Consider the following 21170-nt stretch of genomic DNA (forward strand, 5'->3'; position numbering starts at 1 on the left):
GGCCTCAATGATCTCAAAAGTCTTTTACAACCTAATAGATGTTGTGATTCTGTGTAACATGTTAAGTGTTAAAGGATTGCAGGGACAGCTTCCCTCTGGGACTTGTCATCTACCCACTGTAAACCTGCTATATCAGATGTGTATGTGTTGGAAATATAGCAGTTTTATAGAAAAAAAATTACTTTAAGCAATTGGTCCAAATAGGAATACTCATTTTCTGATGTGTTTGATTTTAAATCTTTGTATATCTCCACATGGATCATTTCCCCCTCAAAAGTAATGGGTTTTTTTCCATGTGAAGTAGTCTACAGTTATATCAAACAGCATTAATATTTAGCATAGCATGGAGATTGTGCAATTTGAGTATGTCCAATTTTCACTTGTGTTGTTTATTTAAACAACTTCTATTAATGCAGCTCTACAAATATCATGCAACATTGTCTGCAGATAGAGGCATGAAATGACTGTAATGCAGAGATCCCTGCAATTCTCCAGTGAGGCTGAAGAGCTTTCTCGGTGCCTTGCAGCAGGCCAGAGGAAACTACTTCAGCTGCATTCTTCCACTGCCATTCCTGTGATTGCTTCCACTATAGGAATGATAAAGTGATATTTCACATAACTTTGTTCTTTTGGCAGTTCTTCACAGAGAACTTAGCAAAGCAGCAATGATCCATTTGAGCTCCACTTCAAGCGCTGAGGTGTCGAAGAGTGGGTACATGCCATCACTTTTGGTCTCATTTTATGTAAAGAATCGATGAGTTTCATTTCAGGAATGTTAATTGAGCCATTTGAGTTCAGGTATGAACTCTTTGCATAACTGCCTTCCATCGAGGGAGTGAATTCACGTGACTCTTGCCCATCCCTCCTGCCTTGTGTTTCATTTTTTCACCACAGCCCTGCTCCGAGTGTATTCCGTAATCTAGATTATGGCCAAGGGCAAGACCTACATAAGCATATGGTGCACATTGCACGTTGCATTATCTGAAGTCATGAGGGTGTGATTAATGGGCTTAGGGTTTTAATTTGGCCTATCTTACTCTCGTGTCTCTTGCCAGTGAGGTTGCAAAGCCTGACCAGTGACTGCAACTGCGGGGTGTGTGCACAGAGTGGTGAGGTGACACTTATTTCCTTGAAGTGCTGGGCAGCTGCTGGAGGTAAACCTCTGCTGCCAGGAGCGGGGGTGAGCCTGCTTCAGACTGGCTGACGTGTTTTGGATGGCATGGCTTTGCCAGATGTGAGTGTCTCAGGGCAGCCTGGGCTCAGCTGTCTGAGCGCTGCTGGCAAGAGTGGGTGATCTCATTCATGGCTCACATCAGTGATGATTCAGGTGTTGCTTGGCCTTGTGCAGGGGTGCAGATGCCTCAGGTTTGTAGCGAGGAGCCGCTTCTGGTGCACTTTCTGTGATGGGGTTCAACAGATGTGCAGGTCCTGTCAGAGAGGAGTTCATACAAGCTGGATCAGAACTCTGATCTGCCTTTGAATTTGTGATCTGGGGTGTGAAGGTTGTACCTCACATTTAGAGTATAAAATGGTTTGTTAGTGCAATACTTGGCTTTTCACGAAAAATATGTTGGATGTCTGTCCTGCGCACATGGCAAGAGGCACTGGCTGGCCTGTCAACTTGCTATGCTAGACAGACAGGAGCTTTACCTGCTGTGTGGCACAGTGGGAGAGGATGAGTAGATCAAAGCAGCAGGTACAGAGGCTCCTGTATCTACAGGATATTCAAACGGAACATTTTATTCCAGACTAGATTTTTGTCTGGTCCTTTGGACTAAATGTCCCCACTGCATGTGTGGGTTGAATCTGCCCAAAGCACTACTTGTTTCCTATACTTCAATCTTAATTCCAAGATGTGAAGGCATTTGATACATCCCTGGAGCTGAATTTCCTTTTTAGTCTTTTCTGAAAGGAATTTCATTTGGGCCCAGCAGAGCCACCCTGTGAAGAAAGCCAGCTTGCAGTGGGAGGGATGGCTATGGGGGTTGCTTCAGAACTGCTTCGGACCACCCTCGTGTGTGGACACAGCCAGGGTGATCCTAGTTGCAGGTTTAAGAAACCCAGGTTTCCTTTGCATCTGTGGTACCAAAGGGAGCCATGTGGTTTATGGGAAGCCACTGCACCTCAGGCTGCCCCATCTGCTTCAGGTAGATGATGTGAGCTCTCCAGGTGAAACCTGCTTCATCCCAGCTGAATGGACACATCCTGGCTGCTGGGGTTTTCATAAGCGCTGCACGTGCCTTGTGCTGGGAGTTGGGGACCTCGCACTGCATTCATCTTGCATGTTGTTGCCTTTGCCACTTTTGCAGCAAACCCCGCACTTAATTCATAAAATAATCTTGAATGTGTGGCAATGGAGCATGGTTGTCACCTTGATGATAATTCAAAGACTTGTATTTACTTGTAATATGACATCTTGGAAGGAAAATGAGGCAAATCTTCAGTTTACAGCCAGCTTGCTTAAGCTAGTGAAATTAACCTACAAATACAAAAATTGAAGTTGTATCTCTTTTATCCATGGTGTTGTGTTCAAACAAACTAAATTAGAAGCTTTGTTTGTGGACTGATAGTCAGAATTCTAAGTTTTTATTTATCTTGGAAAGATCTAATAGTTTGTTTTTAGTAATAACAATTCTGCTAATTTTTATGTTAGACAGTCAAATGTTGTTGGCTTAGATATCCATGTCCTTCAGAACTGCTGTTTTTAATTTTTGAATCTGGAACAAACCCAGCATCCTAAGTTAAAAGCAAAACTTTTCTCAGCAGGTTGAGACAAAAAATAAAGTGATTGTATCACAGAATATATGCACTTAACAGCCAAGGTTTTTGATTCCATGGTTACAACAACAAAACAAAAAAGCCTCACACATATAGCCAGTTGGTGATTTTATTGTTCAAGTCAGATGGCCTTTCTTTAAATTAATTTTAATGGACAAGAAAGAAAGAATGTATTCCTGTACTTGTGCAACTGAAGTTTATGAAATAGGATTGGAAAAATACACAGAATAATTGGGCACATCCTGTACTTAGTGAATCACCAAGCTAGTGCAATAAACATTGCTGCGTTTGGGAATTTAGATCTATACCCTGCTTTTGCCAAGAACAATGGGAATTGCTTGGGATCACAGGCTACCTGAACTATTTCTTGTGCAAAGTTGTTCTTTTCTTTGGGTATTCTGTGTTCTGAGGTAATTTCTGGTTTCATAAAATAGTTGTTAGTCTAGTTCTATGACACCTTAAACTGACTCACTGGAGCCTAGGAGACAAACTAGGAGCTGTGCGTGGCAAGACCTGTGCAGACGTTGGTATTGGTGAAGGAAAAAGATTCCTGAGCAGGAAACTATGCAGTCTAACCAACATCTTCCTTCAGAGAAACAGTCTTTTGTCTTCAAAAGTAAAAACAAAAGCTACAGACATTTGATAATTTCAGTCTTGTTTGCCAGATAAGAGGGATAAACTTGTGAACATATTTAAGAAATTACTAAGTTTCCAGAAAACAGACTTACTTAAGGGGCATGAGAACCATTACGAAGCCAGAAACAAACACAACATCCAAATCTGCTCTTGAATACACACGTGGCTCTTGCAAATTATGAGAACTGCACATGCACAGGCTTAATGGAATCCTGATGGAAACCATCCAGGGCTGGAGTCTGGCTCCTGGTGAAATTAGGACTGCTGTCTGGCTAGGACTGAAGTTCGGGTCTCAGGCAAACTGATTGAGATGTTTTCTTCCCTCAAGGAAATATGTGTTTAGTTGTCAGCCAGAAAGACAGGATGGCTTGTGTACAAGGTTTTTGTAGCATTGCTTAGTGTGAGCTCTGGACTTCTTCCATCCTATTTACTTACCCAAAACATGATCATCCTTCTAAGGAGAAACTTTACTGTTTTTCCCAGTAGCAGAGGCAGTGAAGCAAGTGTACACTGAACACTGTGCTCCTGTTGTTTCACCCTGTGAGGACAACAGCCATCCAGCATTTCTGATACCACTGAGCTGAATGGCAGAATTTATGTATTCAGCCAAACCAACCAGTAGTTTCCTTGGGTGTCTGCAAATATGCATTGATACGTCCCCAAAGGGTCTTTTACAGCTGTGCTCCATCTGAGGAACAAGAGCCAAGAAAGTAGGAATAGGCTGGAAAAGTCTCATTAGCCCCAGAGTAGGATTTCTGAGTAGTATTTGCAGTAGTGGGACAGGAGAAAGAAAAGGTATTACCGAATTTTCTATGTTAGCACAATTTATGGATGTTAAACTTTAAAACATGTTTTTAACAAAACATGGCGATGTAGCTTCTCTTGGGGGAAGAGAGAAATGGGTTCAGCAAGCAGAAAGCATTCCCTGGTCTCCTCGCCCTCCTGGATAAACACTATTAAAGGTTCAGGATGTTTCTCAGGAGGGGAAATCAATTTTCTGCACTCTTCAGTTCAATGCAGATGCAGCTGTGGCCATACAGTAGGTGACTCACTCTGTGGCCATCTTTTTAATGATGAAACTATTATGTGCTACACTGCCCATTGAGACATTTTGGTTTCTAATTCTCTACTCCTGGCTCCCAGAAATATGAATAATGATGCTTTTACCAGAGGTGTGGAAATGCTTCCTGAGACACACCACCAGGGCAGGACATGCTGTTGGCTGATGCCATGGATGGTATTAGGGATACGGGAGCATAATTGGCTTGAACTTCTGCTCACCCCTAGACTTAAATCCAAAGCTTTTTTATCAAGTTCAGATAAGGTCCCTACCTCTGTATGACTCCCATTAGAACTCTGCCCTTCTGTGTAGTTCCTGGTGGTGTCTCCTCCATTCTGTTTGGGGTTTCAGGTGGGAATGCCACCGTGTTTTGGATGCAATAGTTCAACCTTGGCCTACAAAACCCAGCCAGCTCAGATGGTAAGGAAAGGCAGCTTATTACTCCAAGAGCTGCCTTTCCCACATCAGGTAGATCTGCATCAGGCAATTGCTTGAATCAGATGCTGATCTTTATTACCATAAAATACAGCAAGGAAAATCCCATTTCTGAAAGTCTTTCTACTGTACAGAGACCCAGATGTATAGCACTGCTCTGTGCACAGCAAATGGGACTTGTATGTATTTTAATAATGTAAGTGTAATGTAATTATTCTCTTGTCCATCTGGCAGGTGGTGTTTTCATTAAGAAGTGAATAATCTAAGCTATAGGCTCTGTAGAGGGGGATGAGTATGGAGGAGATTCAGGTCATCTGCTGTGGGACCATAAATAGAAGCTAACAGGGGAGCCCTTGCTGTCCTTGTCCACTAAAACTGAAAATCTGTTGCTTTTATTTTTCCTTTAGCAGACTGCTTGCAGGCTTAGAAGCTGGTCTATTAGTGAAAACTTTTCACCATCATGCAGTTTAATTCCTCTTTTATGGCAGTGGCTGGAGGTATAGTGTGAAAAAATAGGGTTTATATAAGAGAAGAAAACCTAAGTCCTTATATAAACCACTATGCATAGGAAGATAAGATTAAAATCACACTTGTGCAGCTGCCCGGTATGTCTCTGGTACTGATTGAAAAAGAAACTTAGATTACTTTTTATTCATGTAGAAGGTTCTGATTTAAAAAAAAAACAAAAAACAAAAAAACAAAACAAAACAAAAAAAAAAAACCAAACCAAAACACACATAGAAGAACAAGCCTGAGCCATCCTCCAAAAAAAAAAAAAAGTTTTGGGAGGAGTGTTGTGTGTAGATTTCTAAAGGAAGTCTGGTTGCTCTCTGACCATCTGTGTGGCATCTTCTGTTTTCCAGACAACATTTTCTGATGTCCACATGGAAACGGGAGCAATTTCCTCTTTCCTTGTCCTAGCAGGACTTTTCTTGGCACAGCACAAGGCCTAGTTTGAGTTTTGCCCTGGAAAGATATAAATATCCTGGCCCTGTCCCAGGAACATTCAAGCAAGGATTAGGTTTTATTTTTTATATTGTAGCATTCAGAGAAACCTATCAAGTTGACCAGGCTGGGAGGAGTTTTCATTCAGTAAAGCTTGTAAATAAAGAAAACCAAGCTTAAAAAAATTATTTTTAATCTATAATTTTAAATTTAGAAGGGGATCCTGAAATGGTGCTGAGCATCATTCATTCATGTCTTTTGTAGGCATCACCAGGCAGAAGGTTAGAGATTGTCATTGCCCCTTTGTGAAGGTGCAGATTTCCATTCTGACGGGCTCGTTTGTTCACGGAGGATCCTGCTTATTTTCCTTCCCAGTAAAACTCAGGTTTGGTTGCTGTTCAGCCAGGGTGGAACACAGAGGCTGTGGTACCACCACTTTCAAGGAAACACCTCCTAGGGTGTTCATTAGCCTGGCTGCAGATAATAGGAAACTAAAAACAAACCTGAGCAACAGCCCCTTGAAAACAGTTTTAGAGGCTGGGTGCCAAACTGTTTAGCGCTGTCTGGAGGTGCTAGTGTGTCTCTTCTCATTAAGGGTGCTGCTGAGCCTATTTCTTTTGTGTGGGCACTGGGAATACTTGAAAGGAGATATTTAACTACTGCACAACTTACTCAGTACAAGGAACAATGGGAGTAGGGACAGTAAATACAGCATCCCAGGCAAATGGTGAGCTAAAGCTTTGCCAGGCTGTAATAAAGCATGGATGAGTCTTTGTCAGACTTGCTTTGCTCTCTCTGTTTAAAGATGTTATTTATCCCTTTGACTTCATGAAATGTTATCTGGAAAGGTTCGCTGTGCAGATCAATCTTTACCCTAAGTCTCCTTTGATACACTCTGCTTTAGAGGGGTTCCTTGGGTTCTGTAGGAGTCAGTATTCTTAATGTTTTGTGGTTCCAAGCGAGAATTCATTTATCTGAATGCATCAAGCCTCAGTTGTTTCTATATGTGTGTGAAGGTCAGTGGGCTTGTCAGATAACCAATTGTAAATCCTGTCACTAAATCAATTTCTTTTAATTAAAAAAATGTGCTGCTCTTCAGGAGAAGTGCACCCTTTCATCTGGACAAAATCCATTATATCCCAACACAAATATGATAGCCGTAAGCTCTCTGCTAGTCTCATGTTGGCTGCTTGTCTCAGCTGGTACATTGGAGGTTTGGAAATACTGGTGGTCAGAGAGGGGCTGTGTTTTCCCTTCCTCTGAAGGAAATGACTGTTATTACTATTCTGACATCACCTAACTTTGCAGCCTTTGAAGCAGAAAATGTTAATATCAGAAAACAAGGAGCCACGCCAACAGTGAGAGATGTTCGAGTCTCATTCGTGCTCCCTGTGGTGCCTGCACCAGAAGCAGGGAGAAGTCTGTCACAAGGGCTAAGAGCAGAACAGGATTTCACATTCATTTGGTAATTCCCTTGGGGTTATACTCTTAGATGACTTAATGACTTGGTGTATTGCCTGTCTGGAAGATAAGCAGGCATAATTCATTGCAGGCAGGTCGTTCATCCTTTGAGATAACCAGCAACTACATGCCATAGGGAGCAGGGAGATAAAGACACTAGGCATCAGCAGCTGTAGTTCAAGGTTTCAACCCTTCCACCTCCTTCTGTGACCCAGAAGTCATTTACAGTTGATAATTCAGTCATTTGCTTTATTTAGAGAGAAATAAGTGGCAGTGGTTGGCTGAAGTGAGCGCATTTTCCGTTCTGCCCATGCCTTTCAGCACAACCATAGCATAGCTCTACCTGGAAGTAGGCCTTCTTGTGTCACTTAGAGACTTCAGGGCTGTGTTAAATGCTGGTTTTGAAAACTTACTGTAAATTGATTCCAGTTTTTCTGGTGTTATTTAAATAGTGACTGTTGTTCATGTACCGCTCGGCATGCTTACACATTGTTAATTTTAAGTTTCAGTGCAAGTGAAGTTTTAAGGGGTCCAGTTTATGTGTTAGGTCCAAACTGAGGCACAAAGAGAGAGAGTATATTACATAATATATACACAGTACATTTGTTGGTTTTCTTGTGAAAAGACATTTACTTTCAGTATTAGCAGCTCTGTTTTAAAATTGAACAAATCCCACACAACCATGCTGCTCCAAAGCCAGCAAATATTAGGATCAAACATATGACATGACTTCTCCCTAGTTAATATTCCCTCCTCCAAAAAATCTGTAGTCTGTAAACAGCAATCTACATCTTGAGATCCCTTGCATGCAAAGATAAATGATTCTCTCAGTGGGTACTTTATGATGACTAGCTCTCAGTAAAACGTTTTTATCTTGTCTGCGTGCACAGCAAAAGAAATAACAAATATAAGGCTTTTGATATGGTCATATGATGGCCACAATGTGATTCACAGTCTATGATGTTGCTTTATTTAAGGAGGAAGGGAGTGACAGAAGGAAAAGTCTATTTTTGTTTGTTTGTTTTCTAATTACTTGGGCTGTTTTTTCTTTGACTCAGCAGCTAAGAGTACATACTGTACTACAGTAACCAGCAGTCTGGGCTGGGAAGTGGAGTGATGGTGATAATAGAAGTAAATATCCTGCATTCTCAGAGGGATTAGGAGGAGATGGAGGATTTTGTCTCATTATGGTTTGGTGTGGTGTCACAATCCCTCTGCATCAGTGCTGTCTTGTATATCTGTATTTCTCAAGTGAAGTATGGAGAACAACCAAGCAATCAGAATAGTTTTATTTTCATTTTAGGTTTTTTTTTCATTTATGAAACCCACGTGTTTAGGTGATGAAAGCATTCACCTTGCACAAGAAATCATGCAGCAAACAAAATGGGTGTCTTATTTTCAGTACTTCACTTGACAAATACGGTGCTTATGGCCTGTCTGGAGTGTGTCCTAAGAACAGAGAGGAGAGTCATTTTGACTGCCATGAAATAATTTGATAATTGACATGAAAAAAATTGGGTGACATAGAATACCCCCTACCTTGTGATTCTTTCCTGTCAGTCTGCAGAGCCCACAGCAAGAGTTGTACTCATCATGGCACACTGTGTTACTCAAAATGGTTTGAATCCCAACTTCCAAGGTGAGCCCTTACTGCTTTTAAAGGTGTTAAATTACATTTGTGACTTCAAATAATGAAAACACTCAAGGCTGTAATGGATTGCAGGTGATTCTGTCTGCAAGGGGAAGAAGTGCAGTCTGTGGACTGCTTTGTGCAGGAAGGGATCCTCACTGAAGCGCTTGTCATCTTGTGTCCTGTGTCAACCTGCTCTGCTAATGCAGGACATTCACATGTCAGGGTATGTTAAATGCAAGGCTTTCTGGCTCCTTAGGGGAACAGCCTCACTTCAGTGAGAGCTGTTCATTACAGTTAGTTTGGTGCAAATTTTAAGCAGGATGTGAATTTTAAGCAGGATATCCAGGCAGAAGAGCTGGTGTTGATGGTCACTGGGGAGAAAATTCTGGAGACAGTCTTTCAGAGATGCATGGCCTCTCAAGAACTGGGAATTGAAAACTGCTTTTTTACTCTTATCTCATGGGCTAAAACCCCTGCAAAGTACCTTTTTCCCCATTGCAACATGCTCCTCTGAGAAGTTGCAAGGGATGAGGAGGCGTTGTGGAAAGGCAGTGGGTTTCTTTCACAGGTAGCAGATCCTATCAGGTTCCTTTCCAGAAACTGCTGTTACAGATTTTTAATGCTTTATTCCATGCTCTTGCTTCTGATGTTTATCACAGTACTGAAAAACCTAAATATGCCCTCTTGCAGCCTTTAATTATGTGATAAAAACCGTGTCCAATTTAAAGTCTGTTCTTTTACCAGAGAGGGTGACCTGATGATGGCATTCTCTTGTGAAGAAACAAGACTTCACACTTGCTGTTGATGGCCTGCCCTCCTTTTCTGTTCTTTACTGTATTTTTAAAATTTCTCTGATGATTGTAATTGCACTAAATGCATTTGATAATGCAGAAGTGACCTATTTTGTGCACAGTTCAGCTGATTCTGCAGTTGCCTGTAGGGTTTCCTAGCAATGTTCTTCAGCTGCTCCTTGGCTTACAAAAGCCTGATAAGTTAGGCATGGCCAGCACAACGTACGTGAGGCAAGGAAAGTTCCAGCTAATGGAGGAGGATGAGCCATACAGGTGTGAATGCACTGGATCGAGTGTTAGTGAGGCAAGCTGGAGGAACAGATTGGGATGAGTAGAATAGATGTCATGGAACATATTAAACTGTTGGAGGCCCTTTGTACAAGTTTGTCAATATCCAGTGACATGGCCAAATATTGTGCCCCTGTAGGCTCAGCATTTAATGTATGGTACCTCTGGCATCTGCAGTACCTACTGAACTATAAAAAAAAATAGATGAGCTGGGGCCCATTACCATAAACACTGTCTGCAGCACTAACCCTGGTAACAGATTGTTCTGTGCCTCATTAAAAAAGGAGATAGCACTGTCAGAGGAGTCAGGGCTTCATTTTGCCATGTTTGCTACATAATCAGTTAATTTTGCTTAATAGTGCATTGCATCGCAGATGTGCAAAAGGGCAGAGCCGCTTCCTTTTCTGCATAAAACTCCGCTCTGGCGCAGCTGCAATTTTAACAGAGTGTGTTACAGCCAGTGAGCTGACCTCAGTCACTGTCCCTGCCTTGACCTGTCCTGGGCCCTCCCAGCAGTCCTCTGGACAAGCTTGTACGAGTTCAAGGTACAAGTTCCTGAGAAATTCGACAGATGTGTAGGAGAGTGGTCATTCATTGTCTCCTGTGCTTGTGCCTTTTAAAAAAAAATCTTATACAAGGTATTGTCAAGGACTTCTGCACACTTCAATGGAAAGTACTTAGTGCCTGTCTTTCATCTAAGCATTACTTAGAATGTGAAAGTTAGCATTACTGATTTCCAACGAGATGAATCCAAATATGCCTATCTTAACATGGATCTTTACATTTTATTTTCCTTTTAGTGCTGCTTTTGGGCAGATAATTAACAAGTCAAATATAGTAAGACAAAACATGTGGAGAAGCCAAGTTTAGACCCCTGTTTAGGGAAAGATTATTAAACATTACAATTCAAGGTTTTAGAAGATCAGTTTATTACACAGTAAAACAGCACATCCAACAATTAGTGCTAATCGTATACTGCCTGAATTTGTAGTGAAACTGGGTATGTGTAAATGGTTTTCTTCAGATGAAAATTAATGTATTCTAAGTAAGTATATTCTGTACTCACATATTCCAATCTGAGAATATTATAAGGATATAAATATAACTGTGTTTATAAACTCTGTAGTGTGGCGTGAACATCTTGATTAAAAAAAAAAAATAGCAAAAAGTAATGCTAGATGTCCGAAAGGCCCTTATTTATAGAAGAATAGGTACACATGTAATTAAGTTCATCTGCCTTCAGAAAAGAAAGCAGGCAAGCACCTACTTAAATCTAAATGAGCTTAAGTTGTGTTTACTTCAATAAATACTTAAGTATTGTAGTTAACCATCCACATAAAAGATTTTCCCCAATAAAGACTTGCACACATACAAAAGGAGACAGGTATTTCAAAACCTAGGTATGATTATAGGTGTAAGCACTGGGTTTGATTTTAGAAGGGCCTTGATTTAGAAGAACTAATTGAAATTCTGTGAGTCTGTCTTGGGTCCCTCTGAAAGCCGTGGCCTCTTTTAAATGCTAACAACTGAGGGAGGTGCTGGCCCTTACAAACTGATTTCACATTAGCACACCCAACGCCTTGCTGGATGTTTCTCCCCAGATGCTCAGTGTGAGGATGGAACCTTCTGCATATGATTTCTCCAGTACTGCCAAGTGCGCGTCACTTTGAATAGTTTTGAACTGAAAATCCACATCAAAATGCCAGTGTGTTTACAAACTTCACTGTTTATCATCCAGGGAGATTTGCAGAAGATAAAAGGTGGGGGAGGTGATAGTTAAATTGCTGTGCTGTGAAGTGACAAGCAGAAGAACCTTTTGGAAGCTAGCAGGTCCAGGTGAGAACTCGAATTCATAGGTGCCTGACTTGGCTCCCCACCTGAGTCCTGGCATCCTACATAGGTAAATTAGATCTAAATTTTGAATTGTGCTCTTTCTCTGCTTTTGAAAGATGAACCAAAACTTTTAAAAAAAATACTTGAATTTGCAGTGCTTCGTTGATTTCATCCGAAGCTGTGGCTGTGAATTCCCAAGGTGGTCTCATGCTCACTGAGGCACGATGCAGAGCACAGAGAGGAGTGAAGAAGAATAAAAAAGAGAGTGGACTCTAGGAACCCTGTTTGGAGCAGTGCCACCCAACATGAGCCTGCAGTCTCATCTTGGTGGTGAAGCTGTGTGCAGGTAGGCAGCTCCCTAGACAAAGGAGCTGCTACAGGTGGAAAACAATACACTCATGCAACCACCTAATCATCTCCAGAAAATCCAGGGGGACAGTCCAGGGGCAGGCCTGGGCAGCAGGTCTGTTGTTGCACAGCTGTAGCCATGGAGTTGCTGTGCTGCTCTAAACAGATGCATTGTGACATGGAGGTAAATGCCTTCAAAGAAAATGAGGAAGATTTGGGCTTGACTGGGGTTAGCTCTTAGGACAGTAGGCTGAAGTCTTGTTGGTGCTCTGTGCCTGGCAAGTCCAGTTCTGATGGTTGAGCTGTGTGGCCCATGGGGTCCATGGCCATGCGCAGGCAGTGGTGCATGCTACTTCCAAATGGCAAGTTGCTCAAATCAGTGGTCTTGCATAATGGGGCATACAGAATCTCTGGGATGCTATTTTATTTTATTTTATTTTATTTTATTTTATTTTATTTTATTTTATTTTACTTTATTTTACTTTATTTTATTAAAAATGACTGGCAGCAATATGCCCTTCTGAAGCTGGCATATTCTCCATTAGCCCTTCCACTTGCACATAGACACATGCAGTCAAACTTGTGCAGCAGCATGTCACATGCAATTTGTATTCTTTGTTTGAGAAGCAGCCTATAGACAAAACTCGTTTGTTTCTCCCTTTTGTAGCATTAAGCTGTTACTGAGGGGATTTCAGAGGCGCGGATGGGTTGGGCACCTGATTTCTGCAGACTTGAGTAGGAATCAAGGCATGTGCTACTGCCTCTGGTGACTAAAAATTTCCCCAAAGGTTTTGGCCAGCTGAAAGCTTATTCACTTTGTTTAGAAAAGGATGAATAAGTCTTAAAATAAGGAGTGTGTGCTCTTGCTCTTTGGGGGTGAAGGTCTTGTCTTGTTAAAGCTCTTAGGACTGTACCTCTTTCTTTTTTTTTTCTTTTTTTTTTCTTTTTTTAATTTTAATTTCTTTTAATAGCTGCTTGTTTTCTGAAGTGCAACCTTGGTTTTCCCAGTGTTGACAAGGAGATTAATAGTCAGGATCCCAGTTGGTGCTGGATTCTGCACCCGCTGTCTCAGGTGCTGGGCTGGGAACAGTAGATGCTGCCTGCTTTGCTCCCGCACAGCACCTTCAAAGTTAATCTGCTTTTAGGCTTGTTTGCACTCCCTTCCTGAACAATGTATGCTGTGTGCATTGTTTGCTTTTCAGGCTTTTAGTCAAGCAGAAAGGCAACTTTTGCACTTACTTTGTGCCAAAAGCAATGGAAGTATTTTCCCTGCGTTCATATTTGGACTCAGTAATGAGCTTAACCGTTTAGTAGCTGCTGTAAAATAAGCTCAGGGAAAGAGTTTAAAAATTACTGTCGTTTAGGCACGCACTGAAATGTACTTCTGCTTTACTGGGAGGTGGATAGATATTTTATAGGGAAAGGCAGCATGAAGGCTTTTTCACTGGGATTGCTAATGACAGGGCACTATAGGCTCACTGCTGCCTTATTAGCTCGGTATTACAAACATGTTTCACGGAGTCCCCATCAATAGCATTGGCAGCTTTCAATATGTAGCAGGAGAAGCAAGGTCACCATTGAGGCCTTGACTCATGGAGTTGTGGGCAAAGCTCACACCTTCTGCAGGCCAGGCAGGCAGCCGTGCCGTGCCATGCCGTGCCAGTGGAGGAGGCTCGCCCTGGAGCAAAGGCAGAGGCAGCACTGGTGCCACAGCCCTGAGGGCTGTGTCGGGGATAGACAGCTTCATCTTGTGGATAAGGCAGGAGACACAGCCTGATCCTGTGGGTGGGGATTAGAGGCTGACAAAGGAGCATATTGAATGAATCTGTATCTTGGCCATGCACTTTGCTGGATGGTGGCAACCTTTTGGGAGGTGCTGGTGAACCTTCCATGCCAGCAGTCCTGAGCTACACTTGTGGAGTGCAGTCTGCCCCTTCCAGGCTGGCTTTTCATGCCCTCTGCACACAGGTGATGCTGCTGTACCAGGGTCTTCCTTCAGCCTGTCTTCTTTTGGAAGCACTGGCAGAGCCTTTCCCTTCCATCCTGCTAGACAGACAAATTTCAGCATCCCCCTTCCCCTGCTGCAGCAGCCTGGGAGCGAGCCCTTCGGGGGGCTGGGGTAGCACCAGGGTGGTGGGTGCACAGTCTGAGCCCTGGCCCCTTGGGCAGCCCCCTGCCATGGTGTGAACGTGGTCAGGTGACTCTGTTGTGGCTTGAACGCTTGCTCACATCCCCTTGGGTCTGGGCTCTAATCCTGGCTTGAAATTTTATATTGACAGAGTTAATTCCTGACTGCTTCAGACTGCAGAAACTGGTCTCTGATAAGGCTGTGTTTAATAAGGATATTCGTGGTAAAGAGCTTTGTTGGCTAGACAGAGCTTTACCTTGCTGAGCTCTGCTCTGTCAGATGAGAAGGAGAAGGTCCCCTCCCTGCACGCTCCTTTCTTGCAGCCTGGCAGTGTGGTGAAGTAGGAGACACAAGGGGGGGGGGGGGGGGGGGGGGGGGGGGGGGTGTCTTTCTTCATGACAAAAAAATAGCCACTAAATATCATTACACAGTTGGCTAGAAGCAGCACACCGAGCCAGTGTAAATGTACTCTTGCAGTAAGCCTAAACTCTAAAGTAAATGCCAAAAATAAAGCAGCCTGCCTTACTTTTTCCACCTTACATAGCAGTTTCCAACCACATCAAGTGAAAAGTCTAGGTGGGTGTATAGTGTTTATCATCACTGAGTAATACCCATTGCATTAGATGGGACATTTGTTTTGTACCTGACTACTGGTTTAAAAATAGTTTTAGTGAGGGCAGGAAAGATTATTTAAGTTTATATTGCCACCTAAGAGATAGGAGTGTGTTCCTGATTTGGAGAGGAAAGCTGGGAATGTAAAGAATACTTTTTTAATATATTTTATTTCCTTCCCCCTTCCACTGCAACTAAGTGGGTTGAAAGTCTGTGGAAGTGCAGTATCCAGCAGTGCAGTCTCACTTTCTGTAAGATCATGTCAGAGTGGTTTCTATGCCTACATTTGTCTGCAGCAACTACATCCTCCAGTATTTGAAAGTTGTTTACATAGGTGGTAGCCAAATTTTATGTCCAGAGCAATGAAAAATTGTAAACAGTTTTACATCCAGAACTATACTGTCACTGATACATGGCCAGAGATGGATTGAGGAGGTCCATGAAATTAGAGTGAGAGGAAAAGTTCAAGTCTACCCTTTCTTTACAGCTGCTGAAAGTCAGAAATGTACCAAACACAGACCCAGAGGATATGTGAGAGTTAGCAGAAGGGGAATGCTGGTGCATCTGGAAGTGCTGGACAAAGAAAACCTTGTTACCTTGCGGTGCCTTAGCCTTTGATGCATTCATTTCAGTCACAGGATGTTCAAGTTTAGCCAGGAGTTGGCAGCCAGATGGACCGCGAGGCAGTTCCCAGAGTGACTCAGTCTAGGCGAGCATGAAGAGTCATTCACATAAAGGTAACCTATTACAGTATTTTGTTAGGATTTTTTTTCCCTGGGTTTTCATGTTTTTGTGGTAGTGCTTGGGTTTTTGTTCGTGGTAGTTTTCCAGTTGATTACTGCTTCCTGCCTTCTCTTCTACCTGGTCATGCCTCCACTTCAGTGGAATGGAGATTGAGGGCTTCTGTTGGCTTGGTCCAATGCCTGGTGGTTGTTGGTGGCCAGCTGGCCTTGCCTTTTCCAGGACCTGTCAGGCGAAAGTATGGTCAATGTAAAAACTGTGACAGCAGCCATGTATTTCCTCCCCACCTCCCGACTCCTTTGCTGTCCTCCATGATGCTGGCATCACGGAGGATGGAGAAGGACCTGTGATGTGTGATTTAAGGCACTTGTCCTGCTGCTCATTGCTTGGTGTGATCCTGGTTCTGCAGTCAGGAAAGCTCTTTAGGAAGAACTGTTTCATTTGACCTTTCTTTCTAGAAAGCTGTGGTCTTGAGGCTGTATCACATGGTGGTGATGGTGTTTTTTTCCTAAATGAGGAAGGTAGGAAAGCACTGTATTTATTTATGCCAGCTTTTCTCAAGAAGGAGTCGAATAGGAAGGTTTCTCCTCTGAGTCAGGGTAGGCAGATTTCTCCTTTGGACTGAGATTTATCAGTTTCTTATCTCGTCATTTGATGCCTGCTAAATTGCTGTGGAAGCACCAGAGTGAGGAGCTAGTGATCTTTTTTAGAAGTAAAAGAAATTTTAAAAATGAAGGATTAAATAGTTTATTCTCTGAGGCTGAAATTACAGATATTAAGTGCTTTGTCTGTTTTATTGTTAGAAAAACTTTTATTGTTTGTTACAAGTAATTTATTTGAGAAGGGCAAGAAGAGAGTCTGTAGCACCTTTTTTTGGTAAAGATGAATTATCAGATTGTTTCTATTACTAATTCCTTTTCCCATACCTTTCTGCCTGCCTGCCTTCCCTGTCAATTGCGGTATAAGTGTTTGCCTCCGTTCACCTTAATAAAAACACCATGGTCTTGAGATAAATTTCTGCTTTTCCATATGCTATTATTATGATTTGGTTTATTTCTTTGGGTATGCAAGGATGAGAACAACTTGCACAGCTGTTATAATCCCAGCAATGAAAAGGGAGAAACTCAAAGAAAAAAATATCTTCAGGTATTTTTTGAGAAGAGAGGAGAAAATCACTATGGTCCAGCTTCAGATGTCTCTGTGCCTCACATGAGCAGCAGGGCACATCTGATCTTGGGGCCTCTGAAAGAAACCTCAAGTGCCAGGATGCCTCACTAGTCTCAGCTCCCAGCTTGGACATCCAGGATGCCTAAAGGTGTGCTGTGGGGATTGTCCCTCTTTTCCTTGCCCTCTATCCCCAGCATGGCATGCATCTCCAGCTGAGGATGGAGAGAGTGTATGCCCCAGTACTGGGATGGTTGCTTCAGGGATGTGTGTATTGTTGGTTTGGTATCAAAGTAGTTTTAAGAACAACCAGACAGGCAAGACAGCAGCTGCTGGTAAAATAACTTCGGGAAGGTGCCTCAGGAGGGATTAAGATACAATGCTGAAGCTATTAACTGGGAAAATGCTACCTCCTCAGCTTCAGGGATTTTTTGCCAGTGTTAAGGAGGAGCAGATCAAAGGAACTGCCAAGAGTTAAAAAAAAAAAAAAAAAAACTCTTCAGGCAGAAAATAGGCAGTTGTTCGAGAGCCACTCACCAGGATCAGACACCTTGCTTGTAAGTTTGCAGGAATCTCAGCTTCTCAGCAGCTCCTAGAACATGTATTGGCATGGGACCAAGCTAGGAGAGACAAATACCCTCTTTTGAATCAGTTTTAGAAAGCATTACACTGCCTACTACCTTCTGTTAGTAGTAAATCATATCTTGATTTGAGAAAGCTGTTTCATGGGTCATGGGGTCACTGTCATGAGCAGCCAACAGAACTCAAGGTCTCTGAGTGCTGCTCCTCAGAGCTGTGGTCGCAGAGCCTCAGTGGGCACTTTTGCACAGGCAGAAAGGATGGAGCCTCACTGGAGAGTGTCTGTTGCAGCTTCGTGCTCTGTTGCACACTGACCCTTTTTGTTCAGTTAAAGGTTGGTCAGGCTGCCCAGCAAAGTGGTGGAATCACCACCCCTGGAAGCGTTTAAAAAATGTGTGGATGTGGCACTTAGGGACATGGTTTAGAGCTGAACATGCTGGATTTAGGTTAGTTGTTGGACTTGATGATCTTAGGTCTTTTTCAGCCTTAAGGATTCTCTGATTCTATGACCCCTGCATACCCCAGGGGAAGCAGTAAATCCTTGCAGGCCCTTGAAAAGGAGGGTGCAATGATACTTGGACAGATAAGGTCAGGCACCTCCCAGCCCTCCAGCAGCAGTGTTGCATCTTGTGTTTGGGGCAGTCATGGTGACATGTACCTTCAGCTTAAGGCTTGTAGCTTCAGGAGGCCTGAGCTTTTGCAGTGTGCTTTGAAGTCGCTCCTGCATTCTCTGAGGGTTTTTAAAAATCTACTTTTCCAGTGGACAAGAGTCTCAGTCTTTGCTCTTGTGCTTCCTCTCCTATCGCACTCCAGAAGAAGGAGTTGCTTGAGCTCACTGGCAGACAGTCTCCCATAAATCTCTATGGGCCAGATGGTTCATAATTTATTGCCCACTTTACCCCACCAAATATTTTCACATTACTCCTGTTACTGGTCTGATTTTCCTATCCATTTCCCCATTCTTACCCAAATAGTTATCCAATGCCTTTCATACACACAAAAAATCCTCAATTTAGATGCATCAGTTTTGAATAAGTCTGTATTCTCTCCTTTGGGTATGGTTTGTCTTTCTTGACTTCTTCCTGATAGAAATTGGTGTTGCAGAGAAATCTGGCTATTGGGTTGCCTGTTGCCTCTGCTCTCTTACTTGAAGCAAAAAGCCTCTGAATTTAGGAGGCTTAAACCATGTCCTTTCCTGGATCTCTTCTGCCACATGTCATTTCTTGTATGTGAAGTTGTTTATTTGGCTAAATTATGGCAGACTCTGGCTTTTGCTATCTCTGCACACACATATGGTCCTGCTGATAGAGTCGTGTGTGTCTGCCTCAGATTTGTGGGTGACACTGGCATGTGCAGAAAGAAATGGGTGGAGTCGGCCGCACTGTACGGCGTGCAAGGCTCTGCAAAGTCCCTATCTGTGGGAATTCCTAGTCAGCTCTTATCAGTCACGTCCTGATGCAGTGAGTTGTAGAAATCAAATTAGCAGACAAGTCAATTGCTTACGTCAGTCAGAAGTTTTGTGGTGGGGATGATGTGATAGCCCAGGGCCCTCCCTTCACTGGGTAGCCTTCTTGGGTTTGATTGCAAGGGATCTAACAGAGTGAAAACCTGACAGTGCAGTTTCACTTCTGTTCTGCTTTTTAGTTTTCCTTCCTTCTTGCTCAAAAGACTTTTTCTCACTGTTTGGGGCAAGCAGAGCAGAGACTGTTTCCTTGCTATAAAAGTAGAGAAAGCTCTGCCATGTTAATTTACAAAACAAGTTGTGGCATACCACGTGGTTCCTCACATCACTCAGTAGTTTGTTAGTCTGTCACTGTACAAGCATACTAAACGACAAGCTAAAAAACAGAAGACAGTACAACAGTCCATTAAAATTCATATAGGATATCAAATATTCAAAGTAAGGGATGTAAAAAGAAGCCTCTTGCTGTAAATACTAATACCTGTAGTTGCATAAACATAAAGAAGTGATGTGCACCACCAAGCAGTGGACTGCTGCTGACAATTCCACAACTGCCTGGGAATCCCTGTAGTTATTTATTTCCAGAGAGCTGCTACCACTTCAGGGAAAGGTCTCCTTCAGAAGCTCCAGCCTGTCATGCGAGCCTCTTCTCCTAAACAGACACCTTGGCTAACTTGAAATTGGAGGCAAGATCAATTACTTCCAAGCTCTCAGTGTCATGAGTAACAAGAAATGATGTTACTCATTTCTTGTGTCCAGGGCAAAAGCAATGAACCTCAGGTTTAACATTTTGGAGAGCTCTTATTTTTTTTTTCCCCTGTACTGCTTTCTCTGGAGAGTTAACTTCATATGTCATTATATCTTCTAGTAATTCTTAACTTCCTTTGAAACTACAAATGCCTGTATCAGCAAACTAGGACTTAACTTCCCAAGCACAGGCAACAAGCAGGCTTCTAGGTATTTTTAAGGGCAGGACTTCAGAGTAAAAGTATCAGAGCTCCCATCAGATCTTTCAATTAAAAATCCCAAATTCAGTTTCAGCTTCATCCCACTTTTTGGAAGAATATCCAGCCTTAAATGCAAAAGCTTAAGGCAATGGAGAATCCACCCCATCTTCAAGTGTGTTTTTGAGAAGGTTAATTACCTTTGGTGTTAATATGTACACGCTATTCCTGCTGTGGTTTTGGGTTCCAAATACTTGGGCCTTTTTAAGGCTTTGTCTGCTATTAATATAGTCCCCAGCCTCCTCTACCCAAATCTGTAATAAATTAGTTTTCAAGGCTTTTGTCTGTAGCGATTCTAAAAATAATTTCTTATTGGAATCCAATTGAATCTGAGGGAAGCGAGGTGATAATCAAATGATGTCACCCTCACGTCTTGCACTGCATCTCGCTGCCTGCCAAAACTAGCAACTGTTGCTATGTACCCAGGGGAAGGTGATACTCCCAGCCTTTTCTTGGTGCTGGAAAGCTCTCCTTTCCAGTGCTTGTCAGACCTCTGGGAGCTGCTGACGTCTGTTCCAGGCTTTTCATTTTACCCTTATGCATTGGGACAGTCATGGAGAAGCGTGGATCGTGTCCTGCAGGATGCTTGGGATTTTTCGTGTTCCTGAAGAAGACCGTTTCTATCAACCACTGCAAATCTGGAGGACTGATGTGATTTAACCCGTTCAGTGCCTGTATTGCAGTGCTTGGGCTGTGAGGTGGAAACCTTGCTGAAGCATGTGTGGCAATGTCCAAAAATCCATCTAAAAGGACAATGACATGACACCATGACATTTCCCAGACGTTTTTCTTCTTTTTATCAGTAGTTTCCCTGAATCTTGGCTTATGGGACTCACCCCCCAGCTTTTTTCTAGGTATTTCCTGAAGTTAAAAATACCTCACCAGAAGAGCACAGCTCATTGTCATTTGACACATGAGGGTCCAGGAGTTCTTTGATAACAAACCGAACTGTGTCCTCAGATGACTTCCATGCACCTGGGACTCTGGGTGGAAACCTGGAAGTAAAACAAGTCAAATGTTCATAAGGCTCCATCTGGTTAGTGCCAGTGCGTCTTGGCATTCACTCCCTGCCCTGTCTGCATTTAAAAGGGATTGCTTACAGTTTTAGTCTTCATTTTGCTATAGTTATCTAAACATGCAAGCACTGTCTTTGTGGTTTTGGGCAGCAGAAGGGGGCTGAATCTCAGGCAGCCTGAGGTACAATCCTGGACTTCATGTTTTATTTCAAATATGCATGGCTGCAAATAGCATTGTGCTGAGTTGCAGCAATGT

General features: G+C 42.7%; 1 protein-coding gene and 1 long non-coding RNA gene across 3 annotated transcripts in view; one reads left to right on the top strand and one right to left on the bottom strand.

The window, feature by feature from the left end:
* The window catches only part of FOXO3 (forkhead box O3), an 88934-nt gene that overhangs the window by 36152 nt on the left and 31612 nt on the right, over positions 1-21170 (top strand). The gene's annotated exons all lie outside the window — the stretch shown is intronic.
* LOC121359216 lies at positions 14823-18636 on the bottom strand. The gene is made up of 3 exons (XR_005956012.1): positions 18399-18636; positions 17391-17473; positions 14823-15914 (listed from the first exon to the last, which is right to left on the bottom strand). It is a non-coding gene; the product is annotated as an uncharacterized LOC121359216 (long non-coding RNA).

The sequence above is a fragment of the Pyrgilauda ruficollis genome, unplaced genomic scaffold, assembly GCF_017590135.1.
Source record: "Pyrgilauda ruficollis isolate IOZ18807 unplaced genomic scaffold, ASM1759013v1 scaffold43, whole genome shotgun sequence".
In the NCBI taxonomy this organism is placed as follows: Eukaryota; Metazoa; Chordata; class Aves; order Passeriformes; family Passeridae; genus Pyrgilauda; species Pyrgilauda ruficollis.